The sequence below is a fragment of the Phyllopteryx taeniolatus genome, chromosome 5 (genome assembly GCF_024500385.1).
Source record: "Phyllopteryx taeniolatus isolate TA_2022b chromosome 5, UOR_Ptae_1.2, whole genome shotgun sequence".
In the NCBI taxonomy this organism is placed as follows: Eukaryota; Metazoa; Chordata; class Actinopteri; order Syngnathiformes; family Syngnathidae; genus Phyllopteryx; species Phyllopteryx taeniolatus.
Genome location: NC_084506.1, coordinates 25,638,596 through 25,658,738, shown reverse-complemented (window position 1 = coordinate 25,658,738; position 20,143 = coordinate 25,638,596). Strand labels below are relative to the sequence as shown.

At 41.0% G+C, this 20,143-nt stretch overlaps 2 long non-coding RNA genes across 2 annotated transcripts; one reads left to right on the top strand and one right to left on the bottom strand.

The window, feature by feature from the left end:
• The first annotated feature begins 2,019 nt into the window (after nucleotides 1-2,019).
• LOC133477562 (uncharacterized) lies at nucleotides 2,020-19,595 on the top strand. The gene is made up of 4 exons (XR_009788400.1): nucleotides 2,020-2,158; nucleotides 18,028-18,165; nucleotides 18,294-18,380; nucleotides 19,414-19,595. It is a non-coding gene; the product is annotated as an uncharacterized LOC133477562 (long non-coding RNA).
• LOC133477985 (uncharacterized) lies at nucleotides 3,806-10,632 on the bottom strand. Its single transcript, XR_009788533.1, has 4 exons — nucleotides 10,505-10,632; nucleotides 10,139-10,364; nucleotides 9,674-9,865; nucleotides 3,806-3,939 (listed from the first exon to the last, which is right to left on the bottom strand). It is a non-coding gene; the product is annotated as an uncharacterized LOC133477985 (long non-coding RNA).
• Nucleotides 19,596-20,143: the final 548 nt, after the last annotated feature.

Genomic DNA, 20,143 nt, shown 5'->3' with positions numbered 1-20,143 from the left:
TTGTTTTTAGCAAATAATCATTAACTTAGAATGTTATGGCTGCAACGCATTCCAAAAAAACTGGGACAGGTGGCAAAAAAGACTGAGAAAGTTGAGGAATGCTCATCAAACATCTGTTTGGAACATCCCACAGGTGAACAGGCTAATTGGGAACAGGTGGGTGCCATGATTGGGTATAAAAGGAGCTTCCCTGAATTGCTCAGCCATTCACAAGCAGAGATGGGGCGAGGTTCACCTCTTTGTGAACAAGTGTGTGAGAAAATAGTCGAACAGTTTAAGGACAATGTTCCTCAACGTACAATTGCAAGGAATTTAGGGATTTCATCATCTACGGTCCATAATATCTTCAAAAGGTTCAGAGAATCTGGAAAAATCACTGCATGTAACCGGAAAGGCCGAAAACCAACATTGAATTCTTGGCTGCATGATGCTTTATTTATCCGAGACTGGTGATTATGATTTTCACTTTTCAGGGTATAACGTCACCTCATCGTCTTAAGGGCTCTGATTTTTATTTATTTATTTATTTCAAACATTTTCCTGATTTTCTCTGTGTGTGTGTCTGTCTCTCTCTTACACTTTGCGGGAAGTTGCAGTTGTTTCTTTTGGCAGTGCTTATGGCAACATTAACCCTATTTATGGTCATAAGTAACTGTAAAACATTCTTATTTTGGGGTACGTCTCTCTATGTTTTATGCTGACATTTTGCGTAATGTCACTAACGATGATGTTTTGAACAGGATTTAGATAATAGTTTCCCCTGCTGATGACTATTTAATTTCCAACCCATGTACATATGTTGTTTTTTTTCACAATCAAATCAGAAATATTACCGGAATGAAAGAGCACATGATAATTTGGCAGAGCATCTTGCCCTTGCATTTTTTGAAGACTTTGGCTAATTCTCTAAACTGTTCAGTCACAGTCACAGCCTGCATAACAACGGCATGTCGAGTGAAGCGCTGGTGTGAATAAGTCTCACTACAGTTGTCCTTTCACAAATTTATTATACATCTTGTGGTATTCACAAAAGGCTGTCTTGTATTTCCTTTTATTCGGTTTATTTTGTAACTCGCACACAGAGGTAACGCAGCATCCCACTGTATATTAGAGGCTCACATGATAGTGGATTTGGATTCCCACTCCCAAAGAGATGGATCCCTTTGCCACCCAATCCCAAAACAAAATTTTACACAATCCCGCTGCAATCCTATCCTCCCTCCCTTTTTTTATTCCCAGGGAATCCCGCTCCTTTTTTTTTTTCCTCTGTAAAAAATGTGCAGTACATGACTCACACCGCATGTCCGCCTCAGTCACTGTAATAAAAACATTGAATTACCGGAATAATCAAGAAACAAAACGTACCTTGATTAGCAAATGTATCCACTCATCAGAATATTCGAACATGAACACTGTCCAGAACTTTAGTTCAAACAAAAATAACTATGTGACATTAAAGATTCCAGCAAGCCTACTGTATAATGTTGCTATGTAGGAACAACAAAACATGTGGCATGTGTTTGTGTGTGACAGCTGTCCTTTATCCACATCGTCATACCAGAGTCAATGAATCATATTAATTCTATACGCATTCATGAAAAATATCTGAAAATGTTAATATATCACTGAACTTTTAAACGAAGCGAATGAACATCAATACAGAATAAACAACTGCAAAATCACCACCCGATTCCTCCTCTGACAGCCTGCAGAAGGGGGGGGTATATCGCTTTGATTTCTCATGTCATCGTATAAGGTTCATTTATCAGACGTTAGCAACTGCCGAACGATGTGCCTGGCTAAAGGCTTCTTTATACTCGGGTGGCGGCGACCGCGCTGACGTCACTGCGGCTATCCCGCGCGCAGTTTGGCTTTATACTCGAGCGCAACACGCGCGCAGTTTTGAAAATCTACTGCAGTTCTTCTCCGAGTCGGGGGTGTCGCTACAGCTGGTATTGGCACGGACACCACAGGGTGGAGTTTCCTCTGCATTTTTGGCCCTTTCCGGTAGCCGGTTTTCTTTCCTGTCCGTAACAAGGAACAAAGCAACAACAATGGCGACCGTGGAACAGTGTCTGCTAGAACAAATGGACCTAGATGACCAGATGATACGTTTAATTATGCTGGAAAATCGATCGAGAAGACGGCGGCGTGGATGGTATGTAGAACTAAGGGGCACCCTGAGTACGTCATCACAGCATGTGACTAAAACGGGTGACGTTGGTGCGACGTGTGTGTGCTGTCTGGGAAAAGACCTTGCTGAGACACACCATACAGGCGAGGTTTAAGTGAAATGTGTGGCAAGACTGTTAGAAAAACATACAGTTGACATTTAAAATGTCAGTTACTCTAAAATGTTATATTTGAGTGAAACCGATGTCATGTTCAATAATTGTTTTGTTTTTGAATATTTTTTTTATTCAAATGAAAAGTTTTTATCACAATTGCACAATGTAAATGGCGTTAGTAAGTATCAGTGCTCGGTATCGGTGAGTACTCAAATGTAAGCAATTATACTCTGAGTATTGGTGTGCTCTCAGTGCATCCCTGTTGCAAACTACAGCAATGTCTTCATTTTCAGCAGCTAAATGAATTTGGGCTGAATCCCGTAAACAACAACTCATGACTGGCATTTTACAATCTATTCTACTCTTCGTACACCATTTTATTGCTGGAATATATTCTGTTTTTAAAAAAAATACTTGCAGTCACAGTCGTTATATCACATTCAGGTCTGTCATAGTTATTTGTTAAAACCGCATACTTGTGTATGAAATTCTTACAGCTGTCGCTGCTTCCTGTGAAAAGGCCACAGACAAATACACACGCACGCGTACACACACACACACACACACACGTTTTGAGCAATGAATATGACCCCCATGAACATGACAGCTTAGACGTTTAATATGTTTAGTCCGTATTGGGATAAATAAGTTCACGGTTTAGTGATAAATATTACTGCTTAAAATTTTTATTATCGTCAATACCATATTTAGCATCTCCGAAAGACGGTTCTTCCTAAATGGGGTCAGTTAGCTTAAATGGACGAACGTAGGTGTTATTGATATGTTGGCACCCTGCTCAAAAATCAATTATGGTGACGCAACTACAGTACAGGTGACTCGTAAACAGCTTACCATTTGACTTAACAGAGATATCTTTGGTTTAGCATGCTAGCGTCTTCCTTTCACTTTGCGAAGGATGATAATGTGTTCGAGTTGTACTTTTACAGTCCGCTCGTGTATTTGCTGCTGTGTTGTTTCTCATACCTCACACTCTCTTAGATTTGGCCCTAAACTTTTTCAACTTCCAACATGTTGGCATTTCTCTCCCTACATCTAATCTACACGATAAACTGAATTCCCCCCCCATCTTTATCTTCTACTCAAAATCTGTGCTGATCTCAAATCCAAAGACATCTCCAGGCATATGTTAATCATCACAGTGGTTAAAAACCTGAATTTCATAGACAACCTGGACGTGACCCTCTCCCACTCCTGCCTGTTGATAAACATGAATATAAGTCGGTGGCAGTAAATGGTTGGATTTCAGTTAACCAATACAGTGATCCCTTGTTTTTCGTGGTTAATGGGGACCAGAACCCCCCGCGAAAGGTGAAAGATCGCCAAGTAGGATTTGCCCCCCCCCCCCAGGAATTTTCGTGTATGTCTATATGGGTACCAGAATGTTTAAAATATGTAAACAGTATTTATACTTTACATTTTTGAGACAAAGATTACAACAGTACACGTATTTACTTAAATCTTTAATTATAAAACCTTATACAGTAATTAACATTCATCAACATTGCCTTCTGAGAGAGGCGAGAGGCTTGCGTTGGTGGCGGAGGAGAGGCTCTCACTTGACTCGTAGAAGCTTTAGGTTAACTCGGAGACTCTTCTGCTGGAGGCGCTGATGGTGTAGCTGGGGTTTTACCTTGGAGAAAAACATGGGTATGGGTAGTTGTCTTTGTTTTTTCTTTTGCTTCAAAATTCCCCTGTACAAGGACATAACCCCGTCTCTTAATACGCGGAGTTACCACATGTTTCGCTTCCTGATTGAAGCAGTTTTGTTTCTGTTTGCTTCCTCTTTTTTGATGTACCGCACTGTAGATTCATTCATGCCATAATGGCGTGCCACAGATGCATAACTTTTGCCCTCTTTGAGCATATCTAAAAGTTTCACTTTTTCGCTGATGGTCATCATCTTCTTCCTCTTGGGCACCCCAGAGGAAGCTTTCGCAGGGGCACAGCGCTTAGGCGGCATTGTAAGGGCTTAACTAATCAAAAGAAGTTAGCGCTTAAACAAAAAAAGTTATCACGAACACAACACTAAGATACAGTATGCGAGACAGTCAACAGCGTGGACGAGACTGGGGAGACACAACAAGCGAAGATGCTGGGTGGGGCTGCGATGATGCGCAGCCAATCAGCTCATGGGATAAATCCACTCATGCTCTCATTGGTCGATGTCGCGCCGGGAACCAATCACGCGCCTTTGTATGAGTGCCCGTGGCATGTACAGTACAGTACAGGTATGTACAAAGCCTCTTGAGTCAACTCATCTCTTTGTTTGGCATGGAGGGAAACCTCTCTCGCGCATCAAAATGAAACGACGCGTCTTTCCGCAATATGGCTGCCGATATGGCCGTATTTTTTCATTTTTACTTTTTTATTTTTTATTTTTTTGGATGAATACGTATTTTGGAAAAACCCACAAAGCACTGAAGCTGCAAAACATGAAGTGTGAAGTGGCGCGGGAACACTGTATAAACGTCTATGGCAGTCCATGGGTCAAAGTTATCAACAATCAACATTCAGTGTTTATTTGTGCCTCTGTATTTTCTTATCATTCAAGCAAATCTGTTTACATTGTTGCTACTAATAAGAGAAGGCAGCGATGACACATGGTTTATTGTGACACACTTAGGTACATGGCACCTGAACATGATGCAAACCAGGCACGACACTGACATGGTTTTCTATGTCTTTACTGACATTTGTTGTATTCAAAATAGAAATAGTTGCAATGCTTAAGGTGCACGTATCAGTATTTTTTGTTCATATATATTTTAGCAATATTGTGATGATCCTGCTAACAGTGATATGGTCATGGTTTGAAATTTTGATATTTAATTTTCATCGCTATATTCTATAATTTTCATCTCTAATCTGAACATTTTCTCCCATGATTTGTTTGGCACAGTTTTTATGGCAGTTGTTTCTTTATTATTTTTTAAAAGCCGGTTTGGTACCAACAACGGCTCAGTATTGGGGGAGTGCCTGAGAATTGAACCCGCACCATCAGTGCAAACGGCAACATTCTGTTCTGTCCCTCTAAGCTACGGTTAGGACGGTTGCTTGTTGTGGTTATAATACCGCTTCTTTGAAGAAAATGTTTTTGTGTGATTTTACCAGGAAATTCTTGAATGAAGCTGTTTGGTCATTAGTGTTTATTTTTACAGTATCATGAGTTTTCTTTGTTGCTTCTTTTGAAGGAATAGTCGGGTATTCCAACTTCCATAGCATGCGCTGTATGCTAATGTCCTCAGTAATGTTTGTTTTTTTGTTTGCTGTATCGGAACATTTGCACATAATGCTGTTAAGGAGACGCGGGACCAAAGATAGCCATAAGAGCCAGGCACCCGTCCTTTTTCTCCAGCTCACTGAGGCTGTCCACAACAAAGACACACCATAGTTGAAGAACGATAAGATAAGCTTCTCTTTCCATCCAGCGGCATCTTTCCATGCCAGTGCTAGTGTGAGACAATAGTCTTGCATTCACACAGAATTGTTCTCTGCTAAGGCAAAGACTCTCAGTGGCTTAAACTTATGTTTATCCCTCCCCAAACCTTGGCCTAATTTGAGGCATACGAAGAAAACAAATCTGCAATTGTTTTGCCCCTAATGCTTCTTTGCGCTTTTCTATTGAGTGTCAAAATCAAAGATTACCAGGCGCTTTGGAGGTGATATTGCCATTCTTTGTTAAAACAAAGGCATGCTAAACCAATAACTGTGTTTTGTGCGCTGACAGCATGTAGACTGCCTCATAATTGAAGTTTTAGCTTTTCATTGTGGTGACGGGAGCCTTATCTCCTTTAGCGCATTAGCAACTAGAACATGGATCAACGACTGCTCACTACACCACACTTACAAAATGATTTTTCTTTGTCCCAGCTTAAAACTCAAACACAGCACAAAATGCAGGAACAGAACATTTCCATGGATACAACTCCAAATGATAAGGGCTTTGAACATCTGAAGGGTCCGTTTTTACTCGATTCTGCAAAGAACGCCACATTATTTTCCTGGAGATTGGTCTTTGCCTGGATCTATTGTGAAAACTGATCTGTAAAATAAATCATGTAACACTGAAGGTCAATAATAACTTCTGATGAAGACGAAAGAGGGTTTTTAGTGGCATCAGAGAACAGAAGGCTGACAGCTAAAGAAATCTCTTCTGCTTAAAGGTACAATTTGCGGTGAGTTATTTGTAGCCTGAGCAACACCAATTTGGCTTGCCTCGTAAAAAACATTTTGTTACTTGTGAGGCAACGATGCGGAAAATGGAATGATTCATGGAAACCGATTTCTCCCATTTCTGAACATGACTTCATAGGCTGAGGAAATCAACAGTTTCACCCTCTAATCTTTCCTCCTTTTTAGACTTCCTATCTTTCTGGCAAAATTAGCCTCTTTCACACTGGCCATCTAAGCTTGCTTCAATGGGTAACAGAACCGGAACGTCACCAGTGTGCAACATGACCAGAGTGAAGTTTAACAACCGAGACTCACGGGCCATGTCCTGTTGTCTCAAAAGCAGATTTTGCTGGCACGGTCGTCACCAAGCTTCTAATTATCTAAATGTGCGAAGCTAGAACACCTATGCTCCCTTCAAAGGAATTTATTCTTTTCTTGCGTGAATTCTGTGGCCTGCAAAAACAAACATAAGAAAACGGTCCCTCGGAGTGTTTTTTTTGTTTTTTTTTCTAAATAAACGTTTAGTGGGCAAAATAATACACACAGACTGTATGTATATATATATATATATATATATATATATATATATATACACACACACACCCACACACACAAACCCAATTCCAATGAAGTTGGCATATTGTGTTAAACCTAAATAAAAGCACAATACAATGATGGGCAAATCATGATCAACCTATATTTAATTGAATACACTACAAAGACAATATATTTAAAGTTCAAACTGATAAACTTGATTGTTTTTAGCAAATAATCATTAACTTAGACTTTTATGGCTGCAACGCATTCCCAAAAAGCTGGAACAGGTGGCAAAAAAGACTGCGAAAGTTGAGGAATGCTCTTCAAACACCTGTTTGGAACATCCCACAGGTGAACAGGCTAATTGGGAACAGGTGGGTGCCATGATTGGGTATAAAAGGAGCTTCCCTGAATTGCTCAGTCATTCACAAGCAAAGATGGGGTGAGGTTCCCATCTTTATAATATTTGTAATAATAATTTGTACCAGCATTACCAGATAACGAGCAACCCTTTATTGCTCAGCGACTGTTTTTGTCGATGTCTTTATGTCTCAAAAGTGTTCTCTGTCAATTGACTGTCTGTTGTCGTACTAGAGCGGCTCCAATTACCGGAGACAAATTCCTTGTGTGTTTTTTGGACATACGTGGCACATAAAGATTATTCTGATTCTGATTTGTGAACCAGTGCGTGAGAAAATAGTCAAACAGTTTGAGGACAATGTTCCTCAACGTACAATTGCAAGGAATTTAGGGATTTCGTCATCTACGGTCCATAATATCATCAAAAGGTTCAGATAATCAAGAGAAATCACTGCATGGAAGCGGCAAGGCCGAAAACCAACATTCAATGCCCGTGACCTTCGATCCCTCAGGCGGCACTGCATCAAAAACCGACATCAATGTGTAAAGGATAACACCACGTGGGCTCAGGAACATCTATCCATCCATCCATTTTCTGAGCCGCATCTCCTCACTAGGGTCGCGGGCGTGCTGGAGCCTATCCCAGCTATCATCGGGCAGGAGGCGGGGTGCACCCTGAACTGGTTGCCAGCCAATCGCAGGGCACATACAAACAAACAACCAGTCGCACTCACAGTCACACCTACGGGCAATTTAGAGTCTCCAATTAATGCAAATAATGCTATCGGACCTTCTGTTTTGAGAAGTAAATACAGATCTTCCACCACTGTTGTTTGTGTGTCTCGTTTTGACTAATACCGTCAAAGACATGGTTTTCACAGTTTTCCGTGGTGCTATTGTGAAGTGGCAAACCAACCGCCACAAACTGAGCAGGTGTGAAGTGGAAAAGATAAGAGGCATGATAGGCATTATAGGTGCTGTCTTGTCGATAAATGGTCAAATTATTACTTTAAACGTGTAATGTCAGAGAATGTTTTTGTCACTTTGACTGTGAATGAGAGGCAAAATGTCCGTCTGTGGTTCTTTGACCTTTTATGGCTTCTCTGCTGATTTGGCTCAGGTCGGTTGAGCTTGTGTGAAGCAGAGGTATCAATAATAAAATAAAGGCGACCACCCCCGCCCCAAACCCCACTGGCAGCTATGTGGGTCAAAGGCAGGTCTCAGTGGATGGAGGAGATTGATGAGGGGTACCAGAGAGACGTTTGGAGCGCGTACCTCACAGCGGCGCGACACAGGCGGCCTCCCCCTGCACTTGTTCCGCAGCCCCCCTCCTGAGCCGTACCGCCTGGCGCTCTTTAAATGACCTTCAAATTAGCACTATTTTTCACTGCCTCAAACGCTTCAGAATCCCGCCTGTACATGGCAAGCTTCTCACTGCTGCTTTCTTGCTTTTTTTTCTTTTGTCGCCAACCCACTGAGCCTAGTAGACCGGGGCGCACAGAAGTGCAAAGGTGACACATTTTCTCCCTGGTTCTGCGTTATGGATCATGCAAATACACCCACGTTCTTTTTTTTATTTTTTTTTATTATTTTTTTTATTTTTATTTTTTTTCTCTCTCTCTCTCTCCAAGTGGAAAGCCACCCTCACGCAGCTTCACTTATGCAGAGATTGATACATGTGGAGTTTTGAGGCTTTGTGTGTTTATGAACGTTACAGGAGGGGGCTTCCACTTCACAATAGAACATCACTGTCAAACCGGCCATCCATCATTTTGGCTGTGGTTTATATACACACTGCAGGTCACTGTGGTGATGTGGTCCGCCCCCCTACTCCCTTGCCCAGCCGTGATGCACATGAAGGGGAACGTATAATTCTAATGGGTCAAAATGACTCACACCATTGCACTTTGTAAGATTATACTTTGCTTTTGACCACATAGTTGATTTGTAGGGTTTTCATTCCGAATCAAGAAGGTAAGTACGATTTACGCGGGCAGGTGAACTCCTCTAACTCAGTTCTTGTTAGGGATAAAAGGTGGCGTGGGAAGATGATTCATCAGACTTCAGTTAAAAATTGACAACAATTCTTAAATACATATATAATTAATCAATATAGTGCCCAATTGTCTTAATAAGATGTCTGTCAAATCGGAAATACTGTAAGCAGATTTACTTGATCGTTTCAAGTCAAATTTGATGGGTGGACAGACATGCCAGAGACCCAACTATTTCTATATAAACACACAATCCTCCTTTAAAGTGTTAATCGAACTAGAAATTCACAAGTAACCTACCTTAAAGGTGACCTTGTAGTAGAAGCGACTCAGCTTCTGCGGGATTTTATTGCACTGGGTCAAAGCCTTCGTCCCACAAGACAGCACAATTCCACCAAGTACTTAGTACATAATAGTACTTCATACCAGGCAAGTCGTATAACCCAATGGTGGTTCAATTTGACCAAATGAAAACTTCCTGGAAAATTATACCTGAAAATTCAGACAAAACTTGTGACATCAACCAATATGTCATTGTTTTCTTATTATATAAATATATATATAAATATAAATATAAATATATATATATATATAACATCGAACATACAATTAATCAAGGTTTTGTGGTGGTTTGAGCCTTGAACAAATTAAATTATATTTTCTATTAGAACATTGAAATTTAGAACAATGGAACAGTTTGTGCTTGACATTGGAGGCTCCACTGTAGTGTATACGGAAATTTTTATGTGTTGTGTGGTTACTTACTGTGTGACAACTTTTACCAAAGTCTCTTAAAACATGTAAGTAGTGATAAAAAGGTCAAACAGCAGTCATATTTGTATTCAAAGTACTCCTTCCTTTCTCCGGATTCCCGCTGCTTTCTTTTGACGGGCGGCCAAACATTTGGAGGTAATTTTCCGCCTTTCGCTACGGAAAAACGTAACTCACGAACGGCAGGAGAGCTGGAGAGCAAACATCAAGGGGAGTGGAGCTGGAAAAGAACAATAAAAAAAGTCATCATCCTGGCTGTGGAGTGATAAGATGGTGTGAAAATAGGCAGGAGGACAACTAGAGGAAGTCCATGAGTGATGTTCGGGTAGTGTGGGGTCTTGTTGCTCCAGAAGGACAAACCTTGCTTGATTGAGTGGCTTGTGCTTCAAAGAAATCCCGCAACACACTACTTTCCTTGTGTTTGCAGGGATGTTGCTCAGTCACGATATGTTGACACTAACGACAAATATACACATCACGTGAGGCCAAAAGTCACAGAGCGTCAATGCGGTGGAAGACAACTGTTGATGATAGAAAGAAAGAAAGGTGGGGTTTTACTAGTGCTCATGTCGACACATTTAAGTGCTATCAGACCATTAAGGCTATGTTCTCACTGCAGGGCATGATGCCCACTTATGATTTTTTTTGTTAAATTTGATATTTTTTATGTAGTCGTTCACGTTACAAAAAGAAAAGCGGCATCTAATGTGAACAGAATGAGTTTGTGAAGTAGGGCACGGACCCCCATTATTCGTGTTAAAAGTAACGATTGACTTCCATATCAGAATCGAATCGTTACTCCTTGTACTATTCCAAAATAAAGACATGTCATAGTCCAACAAATGAAAAATACAATTTGATTATTTGAAAACAATTTAACTGGAAAGAGAATACACTAGCACGTTTTGCCTGCCACTTTTTCTTTTTAGTTTTAGTTTAGTTTAATGGCATATTCTAACTAGGATCTTTCACCGTACTGTGGCCAAAGGTAAAATAAATGCGGCATGGCAGCAGTTGTTGCTCTTGTCAAAATAAAGTAAGCAGTATGATCGTCTAAGATTCGTTCCACGCCCACACGAATCCCAATTCGATTCACCACCCATTCGTGAATAGCCCTACCCTACCGTGAAGTGACACGCATGCGCAGAAAAGATGATGTCATGTTGCGCATGCGCACAAAACAAGAGGTGCAATGTGTTTATGGAAGTAAATAAGGCCTCGTATGTAGGTCTGTCTTGATGCATTTGTGGCAATTTCAAGGATTTTGTGCAACCGGAGCCTCATTTTTATTCATTTATCAGTTCTAAAGCATCTTCTTTGTCTGTTTTCTGCACCTCTGTCCACCATTGATTTTCGTGTGTGTCTGTTTTGTTGAACAATTGTGACCTTTGTCACCTTTTCATGGCGACTAAGGTCGGATGAGCGCGACCTGAGCGTCCAGACTGCATTCGCATCGGATACATATAAGATTTATAGCCACAGAAGAAAGAGGCCTGGGTCAGATATGAAAATAATCAGGACTGTACTGTTCACATGACATTAAAAAAATCTGAATTGACCTGCAGTGTAAACGTAGCCGAATTGTTTTTTTTTTTGTTCCCCCCCCCTTACCAAAGTTTCTTCCATCCATTCTTTATAGTGCTTGTCCTTTTAAGGGTTGTGGGTGAGCCAATCCCAGGGTTCTTTGGATGAGAGACAGAGTTCACATTCATTCACATCATTCACACAATGGGATGTGGGAGTAAGATGAAGCCACCTAGAGAAGACCCACACAAGCGCTACGGCAACATGCAAACTGCAGGCTGGAGTTCAATCCCAGAACCTTTCGACTGTGAGTTGAACGCAGTAGCCACTAGTCCACCAAACACCATGCTGCATAATTTGTTTGCGCTGGAAAAATCAGCATATTTCTTTAGGAAATTTGTCCAGCATTTTCAACTCCAGAGGTGTTTTTCTTTTCTTTTTCTTCTTTGTTTTTTTGTGTGATTCTACCACAGGCCGGCATGCTGGAAGACTGGTTAGCACATCTGCCTCATGGTTCTGGGGACCGGGGTTCAAATCCCGGCCCCGCCTGTGTGGAGTTTGCACGTTCTCCCCGTGCTTGCGTGGGTTTTCTCTGGGCACTCCGGTTTCCTCCCACATCCCAAAAACATGCGTGGTAGGTTGATCGAAGACTCTAAATTGCCCCTAGGTGTGAATGTGAGTGTGAATGTTTGGTTTTTTCTATGTGCCCTGCGATTGGCTGGCGACCGGTTCAGGGTGTACCCCGCCTCTCGCCCGAAGATAGCTGAGATAGGCTCCAGCAGCCCGCGACCCTAGTGAGGATAAGGGATAAAGAAGATGGATGGATGGAGGGATTCTACCACAATAGTGTAAAAAAAATGTGATGACCTTTTTCAAAATTATTATTATTCTGAGCAGGAGGGAAAGGTTCCATGATGACTCAAATGGCAAGAAGACAAATTACTGTAATTCATCCGACAAAGGCAAAAAGGTAATTGATTTTAGAGTGGGCCGGCAACACAGTGTTTAGTGGTTGGCACGTCTGCCTCACAGTCAAGAGATCCGGGTCTGAATTTATTTTTGAGCACTTGGTGCTCCGTGCATGTTTCTTTGGGTACATGGGTTTCCTCCCAGATCCTTAAAGGTCTTCTTCCATAATTTTTCTTTTCCATTTTTTATTATCTTAAATGACCTATTATTGGGTTTTTAATTTGGGTTGAAAATGCCCATAATGTCCTTTTTCAAGCTATTCTAGTTGGTCTTTTTCACCTGGCAGTTGAGACGGCCAGCTTTCTCATTATTATGCGACATGTAAATGAGCTTCGCTCTGAGTGTAGTGCTCATTTTCGCCATTTAATTATGGAAAACAGCTTTGCTCTCATTGGTCCTGGGCGATATCACAACATCTTGTGGCCTCTTGTGGCGGCCAAGCGTTCATAGCAACCTGGAGTTTGGATCATACTACCATTGTGAAGCAGAATTCACCAAGCGTTGGATTGTTGGCCCACTACTCACAACCCCACAAAGGAGGTGATGTGGGTGAAATAATATCGAGGGTGATATTTTAATAGGTGAGTCCCATTCAATCGCTTTAACGTTAACCAGCTCTAACAATCTCTTGTGCACATTTTGGCGAGCTTGGCTATTTAATCCATAGTTACATTATAAATATAATTAAGCATTGTTGTAAATGTATGCTTTTATATACTGTAGTTACATGGCTTGACGGCAGTTGTCCAGCTGGGTCACTCGCTCCAAACCTGGAAATGCACTTCCAGCAGTGTGTGAAAGCTTATGCTTACGAAGACATCCTCCACGAAATTTGCCCGAACACAGCACAACTCTGGTGTTGAATTTCTCTCAGAAAATAAGGAATCAATTTATTCCTCAGTTTGTCTGAGTTTGACCGGTGATGCAAAGCTTTGCACGACGAAACACACATAACCCATGCTAACGCAGTAGTGAAGTCATAATCACAGTAAATATATATAAAAAATAAACAATGAAAGACTGTAACAAAAATAATGTTGTAGGTTGGTACCATTGTAACCCAAGGACTCTAATTTTATTTATATTGCTCTGTGAATGACGGTTCATGACACTCATTGAATGTTTATCCATAATTTTCGTATACATAGTACAATTACTACTATTATGGGCAAAATAAAATTGTGGTCTGCTGCATTAAATTAAGCGTTTCATCTTCTCAGGCTCTCTTGGCGAGCTTGACTCTTGTCTCAGGACTTCTCAGGGGAGCTTTTCATCACCTGGATTTTGGGATTGTTTCTTGACCAATGTCCAATATCGATCCCGATCCAGATATCATAATGCATTATCCGCCGACGTGCTTTAATAAACCTTCATCTAAGCGTTTGGTTTAGACTGAGCATGAGCAGCTGCTTGGCAATTTCAAGTCACGAAAGACTATACATGCTGTCTCCACATTGCACTTTTCCCTTTTGCTCCCTTGAACCCACTTCAAACAGCAGTCGGCTTGTGTGGTGTTATGCCAGCCATGTGGATGGCATATGCTAACATTGCAATGGAGCTTGTTGTGCTTTAGGTGCGGTGACCAGTAGCTCGTAATCATGTCCTTGACAAGCAACTTTGATGCGAAGTGTCAGAAAGGTAACGCATGGGCAAAAGTTGAAACCATTTAAGCTGTGGCCACATAAAAGAGCTCTTTGTGTGCTACCTTACAGATGGCTGGCTTCCGTTCTCCATTAACTAAGAGCAACACAACCATCTTCTCCCCGGGCCAGATGTGCTACATCCAATGGGAACAAATCAGTTTGTCTTTAATTGACCACCCAAGTGTTTATTTTCTTAAGACTTGTCGTTATGGGCTTTGGAATGCTGATTTAAAAACTCTACACCAAGGACAGCTGTGTCCATTTAGCATCTCCAGACAACATTTTCCACACGAGACAAGTCTTAAGTGGTGGAGGTAAGACTTCCACGTGGGATTGGACCACATCTTTAGTCAACGCATTTTTGTGTGTGCGTGTGCATGGTGATCCTGCACTTAGAAGCAGCACTTGTAAAGGCAACCACTGCGGGGAGGTCGCCTTGACATCTTTATCATAATTGCCCTAAATATCCCCATTAGAGGAGCTAGCCAGTATCCTCAATAACACGAGTCATTCTTGATGGCAGTGGTGCATTTAATTGCTTGGGGTTTTTTTTTTTTTTTTGAAAGATTGCCTGACATCAGCGAGGCTCCCCACAGGCAGGCCCTCTTGATTCTCTGCCCAGCAAAGCATATCGTTATCGCAGCCGGCAAAAGAGACCCGGCCTCTCTGCTCCTGGATAATTAACTGTCTAGCTTAACGGCGAAATGGGAAAGAAAGAACCATTGGAGGTACTGCGGCGGACATTTGAGCGGGCCTCGGAGAGCCGCAGCTATAAGACAATACTCGGGTCATCCCAGTGCGCTGTATTTCAGCCGGCAATGGGTGATCATTTTGAAGGATTGGAAGTTGGAACAGAGATGGAAAAGCTTGGTGATGTTACGGCACATCATTTTCGAATGGTAATTAGGCTCCTATGCTAATTGCGGAGAAATCTTGATGAATACCTTCAGCTGGAGTGCAAGCGTTCCCATATCGGCTGTCCCCAATGTCCTCCACTTGAAAGGTTTCAGCTGTTTTTGCATTCAGATATCACTGTGTATGTACTATTACAGACCTCCAGACATGACATGGGGGAAAAAATAAATACAAATGTGACCCCAATATAGATATAACGTGAGCAAAAAAACGCACATTTTTTGTCACATAATACGAAATACAAAGAACTAGTGGCCATGAAATAGATATAATATTCACACAAAATGCTAATTTGTGGCAACCAAATGCTAATTTGAGACCACGATGTAAGCTTTCATTTTATTTCAGGCTGGGGATTACCTGCTAAAACATTCTGAAAAACTTGCAGAGATATTCAAAATAGACTATTGACAGTCAGTTTGTTTTACCAGCCAAGGTACAACCTTAAGTACATCGCTAATTGCAGTTTCTTATTGTTTGTTCATGGGAATATTTGAAACCCACAAATTAGAATTTTATGCACACCCTTATACCTATTTCATGGCCACAATTTAGTATTTTGTGGCCACAAATTCTCATTTTGTGTGGCCACAATTAAAAGAAAATTCCCATGTCATGTATGGAGCTCTGTATACTATACACCGTGTAAATATGTTTTTATTATTAAAAAGGGAGACAAGAACAACACCAGCAGGAGGGAAGTAAAGAGTTGTTTGACATTTGTGAGTCTATTTGGGAAATGTGAGCATGTGTGTGGTGTAATTAGAACATGGCAGCCGTGTGTTTGTCTTTGTGTTGCTGTACGGTGGAGGTATCAAGGACACGTGCATTAATGAGCACCTGGAGAGGAACAGCTTGCGTCTCACGGTTGGCGTGACCGTGAGAGGGGCACATACTCCTCCGTTGACTTCCGATGACGTGACTGATGGAGGGGGGAGTGCCCTGTCAGATCTGGGGCGCTCCTCAGGAACCGCAGTTTGTCTCGGCTGACAACGGAGCTCACTCGAGGAGCTCACCCGACAGCAGGCAAGTTGAGTCCACGCCTCTTCCAAATACTCAAAATTCAAAATTGTTCCCATTTCCAAGTTTTAACCATTATCGTAATCCATTTGTTTTCTGTACCGCTTGTCCTCATTTGGGTCATTGGTGACCTGGAGCCTAACCCATGATTTTGGGTGACAGGCGACGTACACCCTACACTGGTCAGTCACAGGGCATATACTGTCGTGTATAAGCAAACAATTATTCAGACTCACATTCACTCCTGTGGACAAGTTAGAGTATTGAATGACCTTAAACTGTGGAATGTGGGAGGAAGCTTGAGAAAACTGCAAACTGCAAGCACGGGGAGAACATGCAAACTCAGGAAGAACTTCAGAACTGTGAGGCAGATGGGCTAACCACTCGTCCAATGTGCTGCCTCTTTCGGCCTCTTTCAAATCAAAAGGTAATTAAGAGTTCTTGCTTTAACAGAGAGTAAACTTGAGCTCCAATGAGATTTCCTGAACTCTTGCAATAATTGCAGAAGCATCACATCTTGCTGTTCCAACTGCCAAGATTTCTACTCTTTAAGGTGTATTTTTCCTGACAAGTTGTGTCAAATTCCAAAGTTCACTATTTTTGGGGTCATACTTTTCTCTCGTTTCAATTTTGTTGTAATATTCTCATTATCATCATTATTCATTGGCTGGAAGAAATCACATGATTGATGATGTCATGATTGATGACATGTTGATTTTGGCTCATTGTGAGTTTTCCACTCAATATGGTTCATTGCCCTAGAGAGGGCTGGGCATCAATTTCATTTATCATTATACTATCACAACAGACAATTTATGAAAATATTCTACTTAATAAAAAATGGCTGTATTATCGACATCTATCCTGTCATCTAAGTAAACCAAATCTTCATTTTTTTCGGTATTAAGCCAGGGAATCCAAGCCACTGTAGCACATTTGTCTGACTCTGGATGAAAGGAAGTGAATACAATATGTAAGCGTCAAAACGCTCTTTCGGGAGAACAAAGAGAAAGAGTCATATCCTCAGTTACATATGGATAGAACCGGATACATATGGGACACAAGATATAAAAAAGCAGCTGGAGGTCGGTGTCTGGCATTACTTTGAAGTGCACTGACATACTAGGGTCATCCCGTAGTACATAAAGTAAGAACGTGGAGTGATCCATATCCATGTATAACAATCATACATTTTCGGATCTTGTGGTGTGATACTAATAGCCTATTAGACATCCTTCATGGTATTACATGACTCTACCCTAGTTTTGAGCTGCTAATAGCATTACGTTCTTACAAGATACAATGCACATGGGATTAGTGGCTTGTCTCCCTCCATCAGTAAGCATGCAAAACAGCACGTACAGCGAAAGGAATGACTTCAGCATGGATTTGCCACACTACATGCAATCTACAGGTATATTTACATAGAACACTCATGCGTGGCACCAAGATGGACTCCCCTGCAAAAGTATTAGAACAGTGAAGCCAATGCCTTTGCAGGAGGTGGTCAGTTTATGACGGCTCAGTTTCTGTGGTGCGTACGACCGAGTATGTATGTGCCTTCAGGTATGAGTTGAATTCAACGGTAACAAGCTCGTAACTCAAATCACCCGTATCTCAAAACATATTTCTCAGTTGAAATGAATGGAAATGTCATTAATCCATTCCAGCCTACCAAAAAAGCAACAACAAAAAATTGTAATGTGTTTTTTTAATGACAAAAATAGCACTCTATAATATTGTACTTGATTTAAAAAAAAAAAAAAAAAAAACATACAGTAATGACATAAATAACTAAACATCCATTTTCAGTACTTGTTCAGGGTCGCAGGGTGCTGGAGCCTATCCAAGATGACTTTGGGCGAAAAACAGCCAGGCACATATAGAGACGGACAACCATTCACACGGTCACTGAGTGGGAACAACCCACACTGCCTGCACCGAAGTCAGGTAAATGTACCACTACACCATCAGTGACATAACAGTTAAAACAAATTTAATATAATTAAAAACAGTTTTTTGTCACACTGCATCAATTGTATGGCCCTTCTGCTGCTTCACGCCTTGGCCACCTGGAGGCAGTACAAGACAGAGAAACAGACAGACAGACAGATGGCTAAACAGCTTGTCTTACCTCCTCACAGAGGATAAAGAATATATGAAATGTGAGTAATGTTATTTATTCAATGTCTGAATGTGTTCCTGCATCATTTATGTTCAAATATCAGTTGCCAATTATGTCTTAGTATCAGAATTGAAATAGCAGCCTAAAGGCGAAGCTATGTGTTTGTTTCAAATACACAATGTATTTATTTTTGTATGTCATCTAGTGTTATGTTTGTTTAGTTTCACAATAAACCACAACTAGGACCCGTTTTTTTTTTTTTGGGGGGGGAAAGAACTGTTCACTATTCGCCAAAGTGCTGTTATTTGTGAAGTAATTTGTGTTGCGTTCACTACCACTCGTATCTCAAATTTGTACTCGTAAGTCAAGGCACAAAATTCTAGTATCTCGAAAAACTCAATGAGTCGGGTTACTCGTATCTCAAGGCACCACTGTACCTGGAAATGCAGCAAAAATAAAGGATATTTATATACTTATGGAGTGGAGTCATTGATCTCATTGAAACTGCAGTCTTACCTCCACCAAGTGTGACAGAAGAGGTTTTGTTTTCATCTCTTTAGGTATTTTATTGTTGTTCTTTTTTTGTTAATTAGCTGGGTTACTACACCATTGAATTCCTTGAAACTTTGTGAATAGGTGACACAGTTTGCACCAGAATGAAAATGGTACAGTCTCATTTGCACTCTACCACACTTTCCATATCAACCACGACTTCACGTAACTTTCTGGAACTGCTTAGAGCAAGGAGGAATTCATTATTACTGTATTACATTTTGGTGAAGATGCATTTATTTATTTTGCAGATCTTAGAATGTCACCAAACAGTTGGTAGCAAGTTGGTACAGTCCTCTATAGACAGTCAAGGCAACCATAACTTCACAGATTGTGACAGCACCTCATATTTATTCTGAGCTTTTGGTACAAATTGGGTTTGTTTATTTCGTCGCTCCCTTTGAGACATGGCAAAGTGCCTTCAAATCAATGATTTCATAATGGATAAACAATCACACTTTGATACAAAAAGATTTATTTTGCACATTTATGCTGAAGGAATCCTTTGTGTTGATCTGTAGACCAACATCTTTACGCCTCAGAGGAGGTCTGCCTTTCGAGCCTGTCAACAACGGTGGATGAAACAACCTCACCAAGAGACCATGTGACTGGGTTGGTTGAAAACACTATGCTCAAGAAATTGGTAACAAGAAGTGAATTACAACACGTATGACAAAGGAGTCATATACAAACAGAATTTATAGTTCACCACACGTGACATTCTCACATTGAAGTTTTATAAGTTAAAACAGTGATGAGTTTTCCATGTCACTGTCTGCTGCTCCTGCTGCTGGTTTTATTGGTATAGTGTCCATCGACTATAAGCACATGATATTTAATACGGTAGAGTCTCTTCAATTGTTGGGAAAAAAACAAAGTTTGGGAATTTGTAGTTGCATACCACATGAAGATGAAGCAACAATGAAAGACGGAAGGTCATACTTAATACTCTCCTTTTTAAAAATGCCAGTATGTAAATGAACATGTATTAGTGTACTTGGCAATTACTCTTACTGCAGTTGTTCCACAACTTTATACTCTTCTGAGAAGACTTTCTAAGACTTCTTGGGAGTTTCTCTGTGAATTTATGTACATTCTTCCAGAAGAACCATCTGCGAGGTCACTGATGTCGGACGAGGGGGTTCGCAGCCTGCAATCACAGTTCAACTTCATACCAATTCCAATTGCGGTCAGTCTCACGTTTTTCCGAACCAGTAAAAGTATAGAGTAATCCTAGCATAACTTGGCAGG